The sequence below is a fragment of the Mesocricetus auratus genome, unplaced genomic scaffold (assembly GCF_017639785.1).
Source record: "Mesocricetus auratus isolate SY011 unplaced genomic scaffold, BCM_Maur_2.0 Super-Scaffold_100042, whole genome shotgun sequence".
Classification (NCBI taxonomy): Eukaryota; Metazoa; Chordata; class Mammalia; order Rodentia; family Cricetidae; genus Mesocricetus; species Mesocricetus auratus.
The window spans coordinates 2,098,303-2,118,124 of NW_024429219.1; the positions used below are offsets into that span (position 1 = coordinate 2,098,303).

Genomic DNA, 19,822 nt, shown 5'->3' on the forward strand with positions numbered 1-19,822 from the left:
GTGTGTGTGTGTGGTGTGTGGTGTGTGTGTATGTGTGTGTGGTGTGTGTGTGGTGTGTGTGTATGTGTGTGTGTGGTGTGTGTGTGTTGTATGTGTATGTATGTGGTGTGTGTGTATGTGGGTGTGTGGTGTGGGTGTGTGGTGTGTGTGCTGTGTGTATGTGTTGTGTGTGTGGTGTGTGTATTGTGTGTATATACGTGGTGTGTGTGTATGTGGTGCATGTGAGTATTGTGTGTGTGGTGTGTGGTATGCGTATATGGTGTGTGGTGTGTGTGTGGGTGTGTGTGTGTGTGTGGTTGTGGTGTGTGTAGTGTGCGATGTAATGTGTGGTGTGTGGGTGTGTGTGGTGTGGTGTGTGATGTGGTGTGTGGATGGTATGTGGATGTATGTGTGGTGTGGTGTGGTGTGTGTGTGTGTGTAGTGTGGTGTAGGTGGTGTGTGTCCGTCTCTGTATGTCTGTGTGTGTGAGCGCCTTGCCATTTCTCCCTGGGAAGATGGTGTGTAGGTGGGAAACGCAGGAATGAAGCCCGACGGGGCACAGACCCTCAGCCCACTCTGCCTGTCGTGACTGTTTTTAGGTCATACCAATGACCCTAAATCCTAGGCAGCCACAGCCTGCACTGGCCTCTTATCACCACCAGGGGGCACGAGTGCACCGCCCTGAACACAAGGCACCAAAGCCAGTGGGTACCCTGAGCTCTTCCAGGATGAGATCTGTGAACCTCCAAATCTGCCCAGTGCCGGACCCAGCTCTCTGATGGCTCCTCTATCAACATTCCCTGCCACCCAGGGGAAGGTCTGGAAGAGATGGAAAGATGGTCGCCCCAGTTCTGACAGCAAGGAACAAGGAGGGGCCAGCAACCCTAGGCAGGGCAGGCATAGTTGGGACTGTAAGTTCTAGGCCCCTCCTCCAGAGGCACAGATGGCATCAACCAGGACAACCACAGGAGAGCAAGCCCCAAGATCCACCATGAGGCTGTCCACCTCGAGCACCCAGGCCACGGGAACCACACTAACCAGGACCCTTGGAGAGCGGTCTTCAGGGGCGGCCCGCTGGACACAGTGACAAGAAAGAATTCCTTTGTCTCCCCCTCGTGTGGTCGCAGGGACCCAACCAGCTATCCCTGCTCCCCATAGGGCAGCCCTCCTCGTCCCCGGTGTCGCCACACATGGCCCCACGCAACCGCGATCAAGGCCACTGTCTAGCTGTGGGTCTGTAGTGATGTCTTCCCTGGCCTCTCTCCCTGCCCACCAAATTCTTCATCCTGTATCCCTGTAGGTGTGGCTTACAGCAAACAGCATCCGGTCGGGGCCAGGTCAAATCCTCAGGACCCGACAGAGCTCTGGTCTGAAGCCTGGCGAGGAGACGGGCCAAGAGGCGGGGGAAGTTCCTACCCTGAGCTAAGCACTTTCCCCACACACAGAATACAGATGACCTTAGATGCATGTGGGGGATCAGGAGAATGCAGGGGCTATAAGCACAGCAGAGCCTGTCTGCCTAGGCCCTGCCCCTGCCCCATACCAGCCCCACAACTCAATCGAGCAAGCCGCCAGCTCAGCCCTGAACACGTCCCCAGGTACAGGGTGACAGCCACACCGACGTCCCCTGAAGAGCTCAGTGCCTGGGCATCGCCTCTGTAAATGCCGGCTTCCCCATCTACAGAGTGAGAGGAGGGCATCTTACAGAAAACTCACCTGTCCCCGGGCACCGCAGAATGCCTGGGACCCTGTCCCTCTTTTCTTTTCTTTTCTTTCCTCGTTTTTCGAGGCAGGGTTTCTCTGTATTGTTTTGGAGGCTGTCCTGGAACTCACTCTGTAGACCAGGCTGGCCTCGAACTCACAGAGATCCGCCTGCCTCTACCTCCCGAGTGCTGGGATTAAAGGCGTGCGCCACCAACGCCCGGCCCCCTGTTTTCATAGGGGCACCCAAGGGGAGATCATACACACAGAGAACTCCACGGAGGGGCAGTCTGGACTGAGCCCCGTGAGGGTCTCTCTCCTCCACGGGAGCCGCAGAGAGGCTTCTGTGGGTCTGGGGGTCACATGGGTTCTGGTACCGTGTAAGGACGGTCCTCTCTAGTGCCGCATGCTGTCCGTGGCGCCTTCCTTCGCTGTACCCAGCCATCTTCATGGGCTCTCATCCCCGAGGGATATTCGGATACCACCTGGGAGCAACGCAGCCCACAGGGGGCTGGAGTGGACGCGCCAGCCAGGGTATACACATGAAGGCTCTCAAGGGCCCACAGCTGGTCAGCAGGGACACTACAGCGTGAGGAGGCGCTCACAGCCGTGGCCTGGATCGAGCCTGAGGGGCAGGCGCCGCAGCTTGCAAGCGGACATAGCTGCAAGCCCCGTGGTTGGTAGACAGCTCACCAGGAAGGCAGAACAGCTCGGTGGACCACCGACCTGCGTCTGGTCCTTTTACTGGGTGGACTGCAGGCCCAGAGGACCCAGGCAAAAACCAAGGCACTTGCCTGCCCCGTGCACGTTCCAAGATAGCCCGGACACAAAGGGAGGTGATCCTGGGACATGTAGCCACTTCCTCTCCATGTGAGGAAGCAGCTATCCTGGGGTGCCGTCTCCAAACACATCGGGGGTAGAGAGGAGATGATGTCATCCTCGCCGCCCAGCCAGAGGCCAAGCCACACCCTTCCCTTTTCCTCGAGCGCAAGGCTCCTTGGCAGCATTTTGGAATAGTCCTTGAGGAGCAGACACATAGACTGCTGGGTGAGTCAGGCCTTCCAAGAGAGTCTAGAGGAAAAAGCCAAGTCGAGAAGGTATAGGCTGGGCCTGAGGGAATGAGACCAGGAACCTGGGGCCTGGGCTGAGGGAAGATGCTTGGCCCAGAGTTGCCAAATGGGTACTGCATGATTTCCAAGGTAGGGCTCAGCACAGTGGTACCCCGCCGTCTATCATTTTCTGAAATGTCCAGTTAAATTGAATGACTGGACTTGTAGGCCTCTCTGCCCTCGGGGCCTCCGGGCTAGCATGTAACAGGCACACTGCAGTTCCTCAGGAGCCTGGAGGATCCCGGTCCTGGGTGACCACACCTACCCAGGAAACCAGAATGTGCCTGGGGTCCACTACGCTCATTCACTCCATCCGGGCCTTGGAGGCTGGTGCAACTGAAATCCAGCACCCAGCACAAGACGCAGCCTCCCTCCTGAGACCTGTGGCCAGAGGCAGCCACTAGAGGCCTCCTCTCCCAGATTCGGGAGCCTGGAGCCTACCATGGAGGAGCAGCCTCCCCACTGTTCCCGGCTGCCTGGAGACGGAGACGCTGGCCTAAGTATGACCCGGGCAGCGGCACTTTCACAGCCAGTCCTGATTGGATGCTAACCATCTATGCAACTGTCAGCAGCTCGGTGGCCAACCCTCTCCTCCCACGGTACCTGTCCTGCTATCTGCTGGCCTAGATCCTCGCGACGGCGCACAGGCCTGGCACCACTGGGCGCAGAGGGCAGGGCCTTGCTCCGGAATGCCTGGGGCTGAGACCTGAGAGCAGATCTGGGAAGCAGCCACCGGCTCCCCCACCAGCTCCCTGCAGATACCTCGTTAATTATCCCGCTGGGGTGGGAATAGACACATACACACACACACCCCAGGAATCCCGGAGATGAGCCATCAGGAGATTCCCTAGAGTCTGCCTCCCCAGATGAGGCCGGCTCTGAGCAGCCATTGCTCACTCGGGAGAGTGGGGACAAGATGCAAGCTGACCTCTGTTGTCTGAGTAGGAAGGCCAGCTCCCAAGGCCACTCTGCGAAATGTACCTTCTATCTAGGTGGAAGAAGCCAGAGCCTCCAGCCTCTGGGAAGAGTCCTAAGCAGACCTCATAGCCCAGGACCCCTGGCTCAGTACGAGGACTCTGGGGTGTCTACCCACCCAAGGCACCCAGAGATGTGAGTTCCCCCACCCCCAGCAAGTCTGTCCAACACTTTAAAACACCCGGGGCTGGTGAAGTGGGCCAGCCTACAGGATCGACTGATCCTGGGGATGGGGGTAGCAGGCATGGAAATACCTGGGCTGGCACAGGTCTCAGCTTAGGGGTTGGTGGCCCCAGTCAGTGCCACAGGTCAGGCAGTGCCTTGGGAAAGGGGCCTCAGAGCCACAAGACAAGGACCTCGGGCTGCATAATTGCAAGACGGGACCCGCAGAGCTCACTCAGGAAAGCAGCCTGGACTCTGTTGGCCTCTGAGCCCACCTTCGCTCTCTGGTTAGACACCAAGCTTGTCCCTTACTGTCCCCTCTGACTCACAGCCACCTTTTCTTCCCCAGGGAGGAAACTGAGGCACAGGGTGGCTGCCCCACTTGCCCACAGGCTGGGTGAGGCTTGGCACGTGAACCCATTGGGGACTCCACCGCAACTGAGACTCCTGGCATTCACTGTATCCTGTGGCAATCAGCAGGGCTCTGGCAACCACACATCTGTGCATCCCCTGTTAGAGCCTGGGGACTGAAGGTGCTGACACCGATTCCTTCCCTTCTGCAGGCACCGCACGCCAGGGGGTCAAGCCTGTCAGTCACTGTTCACCGAGGCACTGGCAAAGTGGTGCCTTCCAAGCCCACCCACTCCTGGCTATGGGATCAAGGGACTTAATCCTCAGAGACCCTCCCTGGCACTGTTCTCCACATTCGGCTCCAAACAGGCTCCATGTCTACTGACCGCTGCTCACCCTGCACTTGAGCTCCCTGCAGGGGGATCCCCCTGCACACACACAGCCTAAACCTGGCACCTACGTGGACTCCGGGGCAGGCTGAGGCTGCAGCACTGTAGGAAAATAGCTTTTCTCCCTGGCTCTGGTGCTCACGGCTGAGTGGGAGGGTGCAAAGCCCCTCTCTGCTCTCACCGATCCAGACAGCTGCTTCACTCCGGCATAGCAGCCTGGAGCTCCCAGTTCACGGAAGCCTCCCACGTGGGCCGTGTGCATCTCAGAGGCAGACACTTGTGTCCTTCGTGCTTTCCAGAAGCTTGGAGGAGGCTTGCCCCTCTGTGTCCCTCCGCCAGCTGAAGAACAGCAGAACCATGAGGGCGTGAGGCTCAGGAGACAGAAGAGGCCATCCATGGAGGTTGGAGGTATCTCCATCTAGTGCCCGGGGAACCACAGTTCCTGATCCTTCAACTTGGCTGGTGGGGGAGTGTTAAATTGGGCACTACAGCTTCTTGACATGTGGATAGAAGCTAGACTTCACCGGGGTGACAGCAGCCAGGAAACCATTCACCAGTAGCCTACACAGCTATCCCCTTAGCCTCGAGTGGTCCCAGGTACCCACACCATACAGGGCTCCTGGCCACAAGGTCCTCACAATCCAGGTTCTCGTGACCCCAGCCAGACCTCCACACCAGACTCGAGGACAGACATGGGGGGGGATATCAGCCATGGCAGACCCCAAGCAACCCAGGCATCCCGGTTTTCAGGACATGGTCAGCGGCGAGGCACACACACCAGGACTGCCTAGTCCAGTATCTGAAGTCTCCACGGTGCCTCGGAGAGGGTGCCGCGGCTGAGGTGGGGGAGAACTAAACCAGAGGATGCAAAAGACAGGGTCTTTTTCCACGTCCAGTTTGGGGAGAGGCATCCAGAGAGACCACCGGAGAAAACAAGGGATGGGGGGGGGGACTCGAGCCTGGGACAGCACCGAGACCCAACGGGGCTTTCTACCGCCGCGCCCGGACACTGCCATTCACGTGAGATGCCGACCACCAGCCTGCCAATGCCCAGACCAGGCAGCTCAAAAGCACCGTGCCTGAGAGTGGGCCTCTTGCGGCGTCTGCTGTAATTATGTCATTAGAAGACCACCCATCTCTGAAGCCAACACTCTGGGAGACAGCCATTCCAGACAAAGACAGAAGTGCTTTTGTTAGGGAACAGGGGAGGGGACAAGCCCGGTCATTACTGACTCACTGGGGAGACATGAATGTTCCGGGCCCCCACTGGCACTGGGACAGGTGGGAACTGTCCTGAGCACAACAGAGTGACCTGGAGCAGCCCATATCTGTCCCGACCACTGCTCCCACAAGCAAGGCCAGAGAGGAGGGGACCCAGTCCTCCCTTCTCCTCCACCTGGGGCAGAGATGGCCTTGACCTACCTAGTCGCAAGGCCACTACAGGCCTCCGGCAATAGCTTCTGCAGAAAGTGGGGTGTTGTGGAACAGTCTTTTTTTGCACACTGTGAAGATGTATCTTTGCCAAGATGCCTTCTGATTGGTTTAATAGAGAGCTGAGTGGCCAATAGCTAGGCAGAAAGAGGTTAGGCGGGACTTCTGGGCAGAGAGAGAGGAGTGTGTGAGAGAGAGGTGAATCTAGGCATAGGAGAGACTCCAGAGGACATGGAGAGGAAACGGGGGGGGGGGGGGGGATTTGCAAGATGAAAGAGAGGCGCAAGCACAGTCACAAGACAGCACGCGGGTGAACAGACATGGGTTAATTTCAGTTATAAGAGCTAGCGGGACAAGCCTAAGCTATAGGCCAAGCTTTCACAATCAATAATGTGTCTCCATGTTGTTGTTTGTGTGTGTGTGTGTGTGTGTGAGAGAGAGAGAGAGAGAGAGAGAGAGAGAGAGACAGAGACAGAGAGACAGAGAGACAGAGAGACAGAGAGAGAAACACAGAGACAGAGAGAGAGAGCTGGTAGCAGAGAAAAACCCATCTACAGTGAGTCTGAAGGGTCATCCCACGGGGAGAGGAGAATGCAGCAGGCTGCAGGGACGGAATGGTTTTTCTTGCCTAGAGCCCTCAAGTGACCTGGAGCTGAGGGTGTCCCAAAAATGGGTGAAGCCAAGAAGAAGCATCTGGGCCCAGGCACCCCCAATACCTGGGATCGCAAGCCACACACCCTCATGATAACCCGCGCCTTCCTCCAGCAGTTCTACAATGACACGAGACACCTGTCAGGGGTTCGAGGACAGATGTTTGTCAGTACAGCACAGACACACACGGGGGGGGGGGGTGTGTGAGAAGCATCAGCCCTCTCGGGCAGCTGGCACAGAGCTCACTCAGCCAGACATAAAATGCCTCTGGATACCTTTGCTCTGAGAGGCCTGGCCCCTCAGCAGGGAGCAGGCATAGTCTATTAAAAAGCCCATGTGCCCTGGTGGCTGGGGAAGCTAGGTCCTCCCCGGGGTGTGCAGGGTTCTCTCGGGTCCTCCCTATAGCCCAGCATTGGGGTCCAGCTGCGAACACCAAGAGTCCCCCGCTAGATGATGTCTCCTCACTGAGCCTGCTGTAGCCCCAAAACAGGAGTTGGACTGTGAGGAACAGCACAGGCAGCCCCGGAGCCACAGCCCAGGGTCAAGGTCAGGTTGCCGTCCCCTCTCCAGGGACCTCAGTACAGCGGTGCCTAGTGGAACCAGCCTCGACCACAGCCAGGACAGGGCCACTTGCATCTAATAGACGGGGAGGACAAGGAAGGACCTGGGCCCCCTCCCAGAACCTCTCCAGAGAAACAAGGCCCCTCACTGTGGGCCGGAGTCCCAGGGCAGCCACGCCCAAGCCTGACTGAGGCTGCTGCCCAAAAGCAGGCCTGGGTGGCATCTGGACCTGTAGTAAAGGGGTCAGTCCCCCGCCCTGAGACAGTGGCGACATTGAGGGCAGCTGGCTGGGTAGCTTTCCCTCTATTAATCAATTATCCCAGTTTAGAACCAGGCACCCTTGAGCCACACCCCATGGCCCAAAGCTTGGTGGCTGCCCAAGAGTTTCCCAGCCAAGCACCGTGTACCCCTCACCCCAGGGCAGCCCCAAGGCTCCACTAGAGCTCTCCCTCCTGGCACTGCGACAGAACCTCACCAGCTGTCACAGAGACCTCAGACACTCCACAGTGATCCCATCTTGCAGACTCGAGAATCTTGCCCCAGTCCCTCAATTCTCCCCCTCCCAACTCCACTGTTCCCCCTCCTTCTCCTAACCCTTCCCTAATTCCAAACCTTCCTGGGCCCCAGGGCCATCTCTACCCAGAAACTCTGAAGACTGGTATCGCCTCCCAGACCTTGGTCCTCTCCAATGCAAGAACCCCCCCCCCCAGGCCAAGAGCAATCCCAGAGACAAGACTTCTTGGACCCAGAAAGCTCAAGGCTCAGCGCCTGGGTCCACTTAGAGAAAGCCTGGCCTTGGATCACACACACAAAAAAAATGCTGTGGTCCCACAGCACAGCCACAACGGATACAGGAGAGGGACAGTGGTCACTATGTGTCAACGACTCATCGCCTGAGCACGAGTTTTTGCCCATCTTTTCCCAATTCAGTGCCGGCCATGCAAAGCGCGGGTCGCTGGCAGGCACTGGGGTGGGTGAGGTGCTGTCTGTCAACTCAAAACCACACAGAGGAGACCACACACAGAAAGGGCTCTGGGTGGGGAGGCAGGATGAAGTCGGATTCCTGGTCGGTGAGGGCGTGCATGGCTGGTCGGGGAGAGTGGAGGCTCTAACTGACCCTAGAGACCTACAGCGGGCAGGACATCCCTTCCCCCCACTTTACCAACAAGTGCTAACCAAAATGGTACGGGACACGGAGTCCTGGGATCCTCCCTGGGGGAGCGGCAGCGGGAACCGCGCGTGGTCACTCCAGGAGCCCGTCCCTTCCACCTCACGCGCTTGTCACGGTCCCCGAAGTTGTCCCCGGGATGGCCCTGCCTCCTAACTTCCCAGCAGGCTGGTCCCAGGCCCCCCATGTACTGATTCAGCTCATCCCCTGCAGGAGGGCAGGGGCATCCCAAAGGTTGAGTAGGCCACCCTGCTCACACAGGTGCTAAAGCAGGCGGCCTGGGCTAACTGTGACATTGGTGCCAGCTATGGTCGGTCACACAGAGGATCGTGCCGCCCAGGGCCTGTCCTCGTCTCCTGCTGGGGATGGTCCCTCTGAGGCAGGCTGTGCCCAAGGCCTGCTTTGTGCTCCAGGGGCCTACCCCGGGCTGCTTCTGCGGCCTGATAGGCTTCCTGGCAGGGGGAGTATGGGGGACAAAGCAGCTAAGGCTGATGTGGCGGGGGCGGGGAGGATGGCAAGAGGGAGGGAAGAGGCCGAGGGCACAGTTCCTGGGGACGCCTCTCCATACATTACCCAGAGGCACCACAAAAACCCTTCCTCCCCCTTCATCCACTCATTCAAACAAAGAATTGGCGTGCGGGACGGGACCAGAAAAATACAGCTTTTGTTTTCAAAACTGGAACCAATTATAATTGAGAGGTTAGTTAAATATCCCCAACTACATTTGAGTCCAGGTGCCCAAACCCAGCTTTTGGAAGAGAGCAGGCAAGTGACTGTGTGGGCTTTGGGGTAGGTGTTATGAAGGCAGAGGCTGTCCCTAGGAACAGTACAGAGCTCACACACCTGGCCCTGCATGCTCAACGATCAGCCCTTCAGGCCCCAATCTGTACTGGGCACATTCAAGGCCTATACACCCCGCCCAGCACACCACAGCTGGCACACCTGGCTCTACACGCTTGGTCCTACGTGTCCCATGCTCCACATCCCAGCACTATCCAGCCCCATCAGAGAACACTCAACAGCCATCTTCAGCAGCACGGCTGTGGTTACCTGCAAGAAGCCCTCAAGACCAGGCCTGCCAACTACAGGGGTCGTCTTCATAGGAAGGGGTGAGACGGGTCGCTGGAGACTCACCAGAGAGTCCAACCACTCTCTCCTGCGCCTCCCGGCCATCTGTATGTTATTCTGACCCCATGCCCCAGGCGCTGGAGTACACAGGCTGGAAGGCTGAGTTGGGAGGCACTCTATATGCAGCTATAGGGGAATTGGCCACCTCCATGCTCGGGTGAGAGCCTCCTGTACTACGGCTGCACTGGAAAAGCAGGCGTGGGCTCCTTGGCTTCATGAGCTGGCCTGTGCTACTGGCAGCACGAAGCCACCTCCAGCGAGGGAGCTGGGCTCACCTTAGCAGGAAGGTCCCCGAGCTTCAGCTCTTCCCGTGTCTGCGCCATGCTCTGTAAGCAAAGCCCAGTGAATTCATGGGTTCCCCAAGCTGGACTTTGACTTTGAGAATCATATTTGCCATTGGGGGTGGGGCTACAAGAAGGGGACAGGCATTATTTACATCCCCCTCCAGAGAAGGAATTCTTGAAAACCCACACTCTACATACGCAGCCTTGCAGACCCAGCCCTGCCTGACTCAGTCTCCTTCCTGACCTACATGCTCACCCCCCTCCCCCGACCTTGCACACACCATTGTACACCCAGCCCCTGCAAACGGGTCCTACACGCCCACTCCCGTGTGGTCCTGCATGCCCTAACCATATTACCACCCCCTTGCCCCACCCTGCACACCGTAGACAACCAGCCTCTACTTCTCCCAGGAAAGGAAGCCCACCGCAGCTGATCCACCTCTCAGAGAAGGTAGCTCCTACTCACACACCACCAGGCTATGACTCTAACCACTGCAATGTGGCCAAAGGACCAGTCCTCCCTGCATAGGTACCCTGGCCAGTGAGGGATCAAAAGGCGACACAGGCAGAGCCAAGAGCACAGCAAGGGAGGCGCTCCACCCTCCTGGGTCCACCCAGATCCCCAGAGCCCAGCCCTGTGATGACCAGCAGCGAGGAGGCTATAGTCCGGTGCCTGTATGACATAGATGTCGGGACCTAAGATACCCGTAGGCAAGGGCCCCTAAGTGGCCCATACTGCGAACATCGCGTGTATGACATGTGAGCCCGCACGGCACCCGCTGCCTTGGGAACACAGATGCGCCCCCACTGGATACCGAGCCCCCCCAACAGTGATACAGGGATAAAAAGTACAACTGGACTCTGGCCAGCTGGCAATGCAGGCCAGGGAGCCCTTCCACTCCAGCCCACCTCAGGGTGCAACCTCATCTGCAAATACCATGGCTTGACAGAATGAGCTCTGAGGTCACAGCCGCAGAGCCCGCCACTGAGGACAGCGGTATCTCAGAGCCCCCTCTCCCACCAGACTCAAACAGGCTACCAAGGAGCTGGAAGAACCCAAAGGAAAACGCCATGCCAAGGACCGTCAACCCAACCCTGTCTACGTTCCCGCCACTCACGGGCTACGCAGCAGCCAGGGCCCTGCTGCCTCAGCAGGGTTCAACTCATCAAGCCTACAGCTCGAACTATGAAGGCTTCTGGGGCCATGGCCCCTGCTGGGTTGAGCCTGGCGCTCGTGTGCACACACAGCAGACAGCATGCCACCATGGGGAACGGGTAAGGGCCCTGAGGAGGGTTAGGGCAGCTTTGGCTCCCCAGACAGGATGCAGAAATGCTGGACATGAAGGCAGCTCCAGCGGCCAGGATTCACCCTGCCTTTTGGCATACAGAGAAAGGGAAGGGGCAGGTGGAGGGAAGTCTAGGGGCACTCCAAGTCCCCCATAGCCGGAGAGCACGCCAGAGACCAGCTACACACGTGTCTCCTTTGCTCCACCCACGAGTTCCTCACCCCAGTGCCAGTGTCACAGCAGCCCCTGGTGCCCTCCTGTTTACCCCCCTGTCCCTACTGCTGGCACCCGAGACACTTGCTTAAGTTGGTCCTGATCACTTGCCCGGCCCAACAGTCTCCTCTCTACCAGGGATCTCACGCTTACAGAACCCCATTCAGAGTGGAGAGAGGAAAAGGAAGCCCCAGGGATGGAGGGTATGAACACGAGACTCTGAGCCAAAGTGTCCGCGTGCCGTGGATGTGAACACGCGTGGGCCCATAAAAGCATGTCGCTATAAGCATGCGCAGGCACACGTGCTGTGTGGGGGTGTGGTGGTTTGAATGGCTGGCCCTCATAGGCTCTGTATTTGAATGCCTAGTCATCAGGGAGTGGCACTGCTTGAGAAGGATTAGAGTGGGCGTGGTCTTGTTGGAGGAAGGTGTGTCACTGGAGGTGGGCTTTAAGGTTTCAAAAGCCCAAGCCAGGCCCAGTGTCCCTCTCTTCCTGCTGCCTGTGGATCTGGATGCAGAACTCTCAGCTACCTCTCCAGCACCATGTCTGCCTGCACGCTGCCATGCTCCTTGCCATGATGGCAGTGGGCTAAACCTCTGAAAAATGTGGGTCCTAATCAAACACTTTCTTTTATAAGAGTTGGCATGGTCATGGTGTCTCTTAGCAGCCACGAAACACTAAGATGGGGACTGTGACAGAATACGCATACGCTTATGCGGGTTCACGCCATACAAGTGAGCGCACGGTTTACACGCAGGCATGCCTGGGTTGGGGGGGGGACCTCTCTGTGTGCAGGAATCTATACAAGACAGAGTATGGCTGGTTCGCCTGGGTGGACTGTAGTCCAGGTACAACATGCATGGGAATGGTGCCCGGGGAGCCTAAAAGGGGGACTCTGTGAGTGGGTGACCTGAGGCACTTAAAGGAAAACAGCAACAGGAGGTCACAGGAGCACAGAGGGGGCCCCGTGGGTCCTGCGGAGCAGACCCTGCATCCACATGGAGGAAGGGAAGCCCGGGAACCGGGACTGGCAGATCCAACTCCCACACTGGAGTGCAGGGCTGACGGGCGGCCAGAACGGAAACAGAAAAGGAAGAGCAGATGCTGAGGCAGGAAGCGAGGGGAGCTGGGGTCCAAGCGGCCCTTCCTGCACGCAGCCCCTCTAAAGCATCCCTGACAAGCCAGCCAGGGAGACCCGGATGTCCCCAGGGGGCAGCAGACCTGGAGGAGCCACCCCCGCCTGACCGCACCCACCAGCTGCACCTCCAAGCTGAAGCCTCATCCCTAAACGTCCAACTGTAAGGGTCCAGGCTGCCGGGACCCCAGGTAGCGAGCAGGGTCAGAGGCACATGCCTCCCCGTTCCCAGAGTGACAAGTGCCTCCACCTGCCTAGGGAGTTTTCTAAGGAAACCTCTGGCACCTGGCAATGCCGCCCTCCTTAGCACCAAGGAGGCGGGAGTGGCCAGGGAAAGTCAGGACCTGAGGTAGCCTGATTTGTCAAACTGGCACAATCCAGAATCACCAGAGAGCCTCAGTGAGGACTGGACTGTGTTAGCCAATACGTACGCCTATGAGAGATTCTCTTGTAACTGGCTGCTTGGAATTCGCACCTTTAACTCCTCTGCCGTGATGGACTTTAGCCTAGAATTGTGAGCTGGACAAGCAGTCACAGCACATATCCTCAAGACTGCATGCTCCCCACCCCCCAGCAGAGCCAAGAGCCTGAGCTCTCTTCCCCCAGACATGCAAAGCATATGCAGGGACCAGGGTAGTGGGGGGCCCTGGGCATCCAGCTTCTTGGAGGTAGAGTGGAGCTGAGTCCCCTTGCCATCCGCCCAGCTGCTTCTCTGACCCTGCCAGTCCTTACCTCAGCCTTCCACAGCAGTCTAGGCTCCCCAGCCCCTACCTGTGCAGTCTCTGTTCTTGCTCCATGGTTAAGGACCCATCAGCATGTGGTACCTGGCTAACACTCGTACCTATAAGCGACCTTACAAGGTGGCCTTGATTGAAAATGGGGTCGGCACTCGAAATGGAAATAAAGACAAGGACAAGAGTGGTTCCTAAACACACCGAGTGTCCTTGCATGGAGCAGGAACGAGGAGGTCACACACAGACAGAGGCAGAGACAGGGCAAAGATTCTCCATGCCATGGATATCAAGGACATCTGGGTTACCAGAGCTGGGAGAGGTAGCATGACACAGGCCCTGGATGCTGCTGGATCACGGCTACCAGCTGGGACAGCCCGATTTGTCAAACTGGCACAATCCGGAATCACCAGAGAGCCTCAGTGAGGACTGTCTGGACTGTGTTAGCCAGTGGGCACCCCTATGAGAGATTCTCTTGTAACTGGTGGAATTCACACCTTGACTCCTCTGCAGCGATGGACTATAGCCCGGAATTGTGAGCCGGATAAACCCTGTCTTACTTGGGTTTCTGTTGCTGTGATAAACACCGGGACCAAAAGCAACTTGGGGAGGAAAGGGCTTATTTCAGATTGCAGCCTGGCTCGCATAGACTGGGGGTCCAGACCATGGAGAGAAGTCAGGGAAAGAACTCAACTCAAGAGCTGAAACAGAAACAATGGAGGGACCATGTTTACTGGATCGTTCTCCGCGGCTTGTTCAATCCGCTTCCCTTCTTTCCTCCCTTCCTTCTGTCCGTCCGTCCTTCCTTCTTTCTCTTTCTTCCTTTCTTCTTTCCTTTCTTCCTTGTTTGTTTGTTTTCCTTAGACAGGGTTTCTCTGGGTAGCCCTGGCTGTCCTGGAACTCACTCTGTAGACCAGGCTGATCTGAGACTGAGAGATCCGCCTGCCTTGGCCTCCCGAATGCCGGGATTAAAGGTGTGTGCCAGAGCCGCCATGCCTCAGCCTGCTTTCTTAAACAACTCAGGACCACAGTGGGCTGGACCCTCCCACATCAATCACAAATCAGGAAAATGCCACCACCCCTACCCCAGATCTGAGGGAGAATTTTCCCAGTTGAGGTTCCCTCTTCCTAGATGACTCTGGCTGGTGTCACATTGATAAAAAAGTGAACCAGCACAAACTTTTTAGCCCCAAAATTGATTTTTTTTTTTATTTGAAAAGGGAGCCAAGAGATAAAGTCTAGAAGGGTTAAGATGCCCCGTTGCCGTCATGGCCGCGGCCATAGGAGCCTCCTACCTCCACTATCCTGACCTCATCCTTCCAGTTTATTCTGCTAACTCCAGCCTCACTCCTGGGACTGCCCCCTCAAACCCCATGCCCTGCTAGGACTCCTACCCAGGTACGGACACGGCCGCCTTCACACACAGGCTGCCACGGACGACTCGGACAGGGCTTTCCTCCAGCTCCACCCTGCCCTGCCTTCTTCCTGCCCTGCTACCAACACTTCTCACTCAGGAGAACTGCCCACCCTCCCTGGAGGCCACGTGCCCCACCCCAGACTTCCTCTGTTCCATGGCAACCGTGGAGCGCCACACCCACACTGGTCCTTACATGTGCGTTGTCGAGGCCACCTAGCTGCCTTAACATGGCGCTTCTCTTCCTGAAGATGGCCCTGGCCTTTGGCGTGGGATACACACACTACACATAGTCTGCCCCGGGAATCCACAATGCATATCTTTCAAAAAGGAAGCCTATGGAACTCAGAGAGGGAGAGAAGAGGGGGAGACAGAGAGAGAGAGAGAGAGAGAGAGACAGAGAGAGAGAGAGAGAGAGAGAGAGAGAGAGAGAGAGAGAGAGAGAGAGAGAGAGAGAGAGAGACTCAACTCTCTTGCAGACTTCCTTCACAATGTCCTTCATACTCCACAGCCCCCGCTGGGTCCCAACTCCCCCGAGCTGAGCCCAGCCATCACAGGCCAGTGAGTCACCCCCTGCAGGTCTGTCTCAGGGACTGGATGCAGTGGGATGGAGATCAGTCGCTAAGGACGGGCACCTTGTTGGCTGTGTACATATTCCCCCTATTCAGTGGAAGGAGGAGAGTCCCAACATAGGCCCTGAGCAACTTAATGGCTTAGAAATCAGGGGGGCAGGGGGGAGAAGTTGGGGGATCTGAGCAAAATTTGCCACCTAACTGGAATAAGAGTGGAATTCGGTGTGGCCCTACCAGGGTCTAGGCTGTCACCTGAGGCCAGGTGGGAGGTCTGGGGGTCATGCTGCAGGCACGGCCATACGGATCTGAGTGGTCCGCACTACCGCAAGGTGCTGTGGTGATGTCCTGGCTTGGACTGCTTGCCAAGAGCCCTGTCTGGGTCCATGACCCTACCACAGCCAAGGTCTCAGTTGATGTCTGTGGCTCCTATTACTACCGAGGGCTTTGTGGATGCCGGGGCTCTGGTCAGTCTTCTGAGACCATGTTGGTAGCTGAGGGCCGTATTGATCTGGGTGGCCTGTGCTGCCACTGCCACCAGGGCCATGGTGACATCCCAGCCTGAGCTGCTGCTGAGAGCCATGTCTGGGCCCATGTTCCTGCTGCAGCTGGGGTCTGCAATGATGTTCCATGGCCCACGTTACCACAGGGGGTCATGGGAACGATGTGTGTTTAAATCCAAGAGTGTGCCAAGCTGCCCCAGGATATCAGGCCCTGCTCTCCCCCTCTCCCCTCCACCACAGCAGCAGGAGAGCTGCTCCGCCCCTCATGGGAGAGTTGCCCCCTCAACCCCCCATCCCTCGACTGAGGGGGGCAGGTCTCAAGTGTGTTGTTGAGGAATATTACTTTAAGGTGTGTGAATTTTGTTTATGCTGCATTTGTTTAACTCTGTGAAGCCGGGACTCTGCCTGTCTGAAAGACCTGACTGGTCTAATAAAGAGCTGAACGGCCAATGGCAAGGCAGGAGCTGGGACAGGCGGGGCTGGCAGGCAGAGAGGATAAATAGGAGAGTTCTGGAAGAGGAGGAGGAGCAAGAGAAGGGGATGAGGAGAACATCACAGGCCAGCTACACAGCAAGCCACGGAGTAAGAAGCAATGAAAGGTATTCAGAAGCAGAGAAAGATAAAATCCCAGAGGCAAAAGATAGACAGGATTAACTTAAAAAATCTGGGGCTGGAGAGATGGCTCAGAGGTTAAGAGCACTGACTGCTCTTCCAGAGGTCCTGAGTTCAATTCCCAGCAACCACATGGTGGCTCACAACCATCTACAATTCAATCTGGTGTATATGTAATAAATAAATAAATCTTTAAAAAAAATCTGGCTAGAAACAAGCCAAGCTAAGGCTGGGCATTTATAAGAAAGTGTGTGATTTATTTGGGAGTTGGGTGGCTGACCCCCAAAGAGTAAAAGAGTAAATACACCCCACAACATTTTGGCGCCTCACACTGGACACCAATTACAGGCCTCTTTTTAACTTGTCAAGTTAACTCACGGCTATCCAAATCAGCAATTGCAACTTGGCTGCTACGAGCAGTGGTTAGGCAGCGAGAGCCATGGCCTGAGGGAATTCTATTCCCTCAGGCACCAACTCTTTTTTTTTTTTAAGATTTATTTATTTATTACATATACAGTGTTCTGTCTACACGCCAGAAGAGGGCACCAGATTGAATTGTAGATGGTTGTGAGCCACCATGTGGTTGCTGGGAATTGAACTCAGGACCTATGGAAGAGCAGTCAGTGCTCTTAACCTCTGAGCCATCTCTCGAGCCCCGGCACCAACTCTTTCAAAGCTAGAAAGGGAATTTACCTGAACCCCCGTCCCCCTAAAGAACTCAAGATCCAAAGGCTGAGGTGGAACCCTGCTCCTCCGGGAAGCTGTCTAGCAAGTCACTCACCTCCTGTCCATCTGTGTGGGTCTCCTTGCCCCTCTTGAAAACCCTTCTCCACCTGGCTGCTCCTCACCACTTCCTGTCAGCTGCTTGCTGAGTCAAAAAACCTCCTGACCGCAGGTGAGTTTTACTTAATCAAGCACACCTTTGCATCGCGAAACAAACGTTCCACAGCATAAACGAAAGGTAACACGCCTCAAAATAATAGTCCACGACATCGGTGGCCTAGAGCAACCGGCTCAGCTGCCACAGAGACCCAGACCCACATCCTGGGCCTCCAGTTAGTTGGCCTCCACCGTAACAACTACCCCAGAGGGTCCTGCGTTCCACAGGACCTTCCATGACAACAGCAACAGCAGGATGTCTGAGAGGAGTTTCGGTGAGGATCCGGTGAGGAGGGCGCTGCCAGAGGCCTTGAGCCAGACCAAGGGACTCATCGCAAGGCACGTTTCGTGGTTGGGGCTGACTGGACAAAGGGGTTTACTCTGGGACACACCGCAGCTACCGATGCCACCAGGACAAGCGGGGAGGTGTTCGAAAGACGGGGGAGTGAGGCGGCTCTTTTTGTTTTGTTTTTAATTCATTCTGGGGGTGAGGGGAGTCCCTCTCAGGGATGAAGGGCAGATATGGAGGTGAACAGGGCTGGGGGGGTGCATGGTGTGAAATTCCCAGAGAAGCAATAAAGGATTATGTTATTTCAAAATAAATAAATAAATAAAATGGAATTCGGAGAAATGGGAAGCAGGAGGCAGGGAGGGCAGCAGAAGGGGGGGCAGGGTCCAGCCGCACCCGCGTCACGGGGCCACAAGGGCCCTCGGGAAGCCTGGTAATTACCCCTGACGCCCCACCCAGTCCCAGCCACCATCCCATAAATGGACCTTGGGAGAAATCACGACCCGATTAGCAGCTTCCTGCCATTCTCTGGCCTCGATCACTCCATCACCTACACAAACACTGTGAGGTCCACCGAGCACCTCAGGCTGACACCGTCCTCCTACGGTTTTCCCAGGTCACACGAAGCAAGGAAACTTCACAATGGCTGGGGAAGGGCTGGAGCTGGCAGCCAGGGCACTGCCCTTCCCTGCGGAGGGGAGCTAGGGGTGATGGGGGGACGGGGGGAGGGGGAGACGTAACCCCGCCCTTGAAATCAGTTGAGCCTCTACCTCTCCCTGACCCCCCACCTGGTCCTTGCTGCTCCTAACCAGCTGGCTGGGAGGGGATTCTCTCCACACCTGACCATGGGGAGCCGGGACCGCTAAGGCACTGAGAAGAACCTGAAAGGCAGAAGCCCTATCCACCCGCGCAAGGTCCTGGTCTCTAGGTGGGTAGCAGCACACAGCCTAAGCTGGGATGAGACTTCCCAGGGTCTCCAGCCCGCAGGACAGAGAATTGCAGAGCCAGCGCCAGCATCTGAGCTCAGTGGACCTCACAGGAGGGAGGAACACTCCCCCACAAGCCGCTAAGTCAGCCCTTCCCCCGCCGCTATGAAATTCCCTTGTTTCGTGTGACCTGGAAACCGTAGGACAGTCTCAGCCTAAAGGTGCTCCGCGGAACCTGTCGGGCAGCCCTCACGGCTCCATCCCTGGAGGTCACGGCTTGAAACAGATTCCCCCCCCAACCGTCAGCAGAGCGACCCCGCATGCTATTGCCCCTGCATGCTATCTGGACCCCCTTTAATAGCAACTGGACACGTGCCCACCGCTTGAGCTCCACTGTATACCAGCCAGCAGCCCCCACAAGAGGCTACTCATTATAACAACAACTGGACAAGTGCCCACCGCTTGAGCTCCACTGTATACCAGCCAGCAGTCCCTACAAGAAGCTACTCGTTATAGCAACAACTGGACAAGTGCACACCGCTTGAGCTCCACTGTATACCAGCCAGCAGCCCCCACAAGAGGCTACTCGTTATAGCAACAACTGGACAAGTGCACACCGCTTGAGCTCCACTGTATACCAGCCAGCAGTCCCTACAAGAAGCTACTCGTTATAGCAACAACTGGACAAGTGCACACCGCTTGAGCTCCACTGTATACCAGCCAGCAGCCCCCACAAGAGGCTACTCGTTACATGCATGGTTCTGAGATGGGCACTGTCACACCTGTGTCACCAGCCCAAGCCAAGGCCTTGGGGGCTGGTGACACCCCACAGGTCACAGGAGCAGCCTCCGCTTCCTGGCTCACACGGGGTAGGTGTCTAGCCCGTTAGTAACCACCGGTCCCCACATTCCTGCCCGAATCAGGCCAGGGTTACAAGACCTCTCATGCAAGAGAAGCCCCAAGCCCTGCCTGGCCCAGTGTCTCCAGAAACAGGACTTCGGAGACAGTGGCCTGGTGCCCCCGAGTCTGTGGCCCACGGTGTGACGGCAGCTCCAGAAGGACAGCCGTGAGAGAGTAGCACAAGCTTGATGATGTGGGGCAGACGCCATGACCAAACCCTGCCCTGCCAGCCGGCCGCGCCTAGGCTGATGCTGCGCCTCACCTGCCTAGGCTCCACTCAAGACACTAACCACAGCGTTTGCATCTGCTTGCCCTCAGCCTCCTCACCCATCCCAGGGCTCCCAAGGCAGGTGCTGCCCCTGCTAGCCGCCCCCCACCCCCCACCCTGTCCCCAGCACCAGCAGCGAGTAGCCTGAGAAACTGGTGGACAAAGGAAGGAGCATGCGGCCACCTCGGGGGACGTGCTGGGTCTCCGG

The 19,822-nt window shown here is 57.0% G+C and overlaps 1 protein-coding gene across 3 annotated transcripts in view; it reads right to left on the minus strand.

Annotated features, from left to right (window-relative positions):
- Megf6 (multiple EGF like domains 6) overlaps positions 1–19,822 on the minus strand; it is a 103,349-nt gene that overhangs the window by 69,812 nt on the left and 13,715 nt on the right. The window lies entirely within an intron of this gene.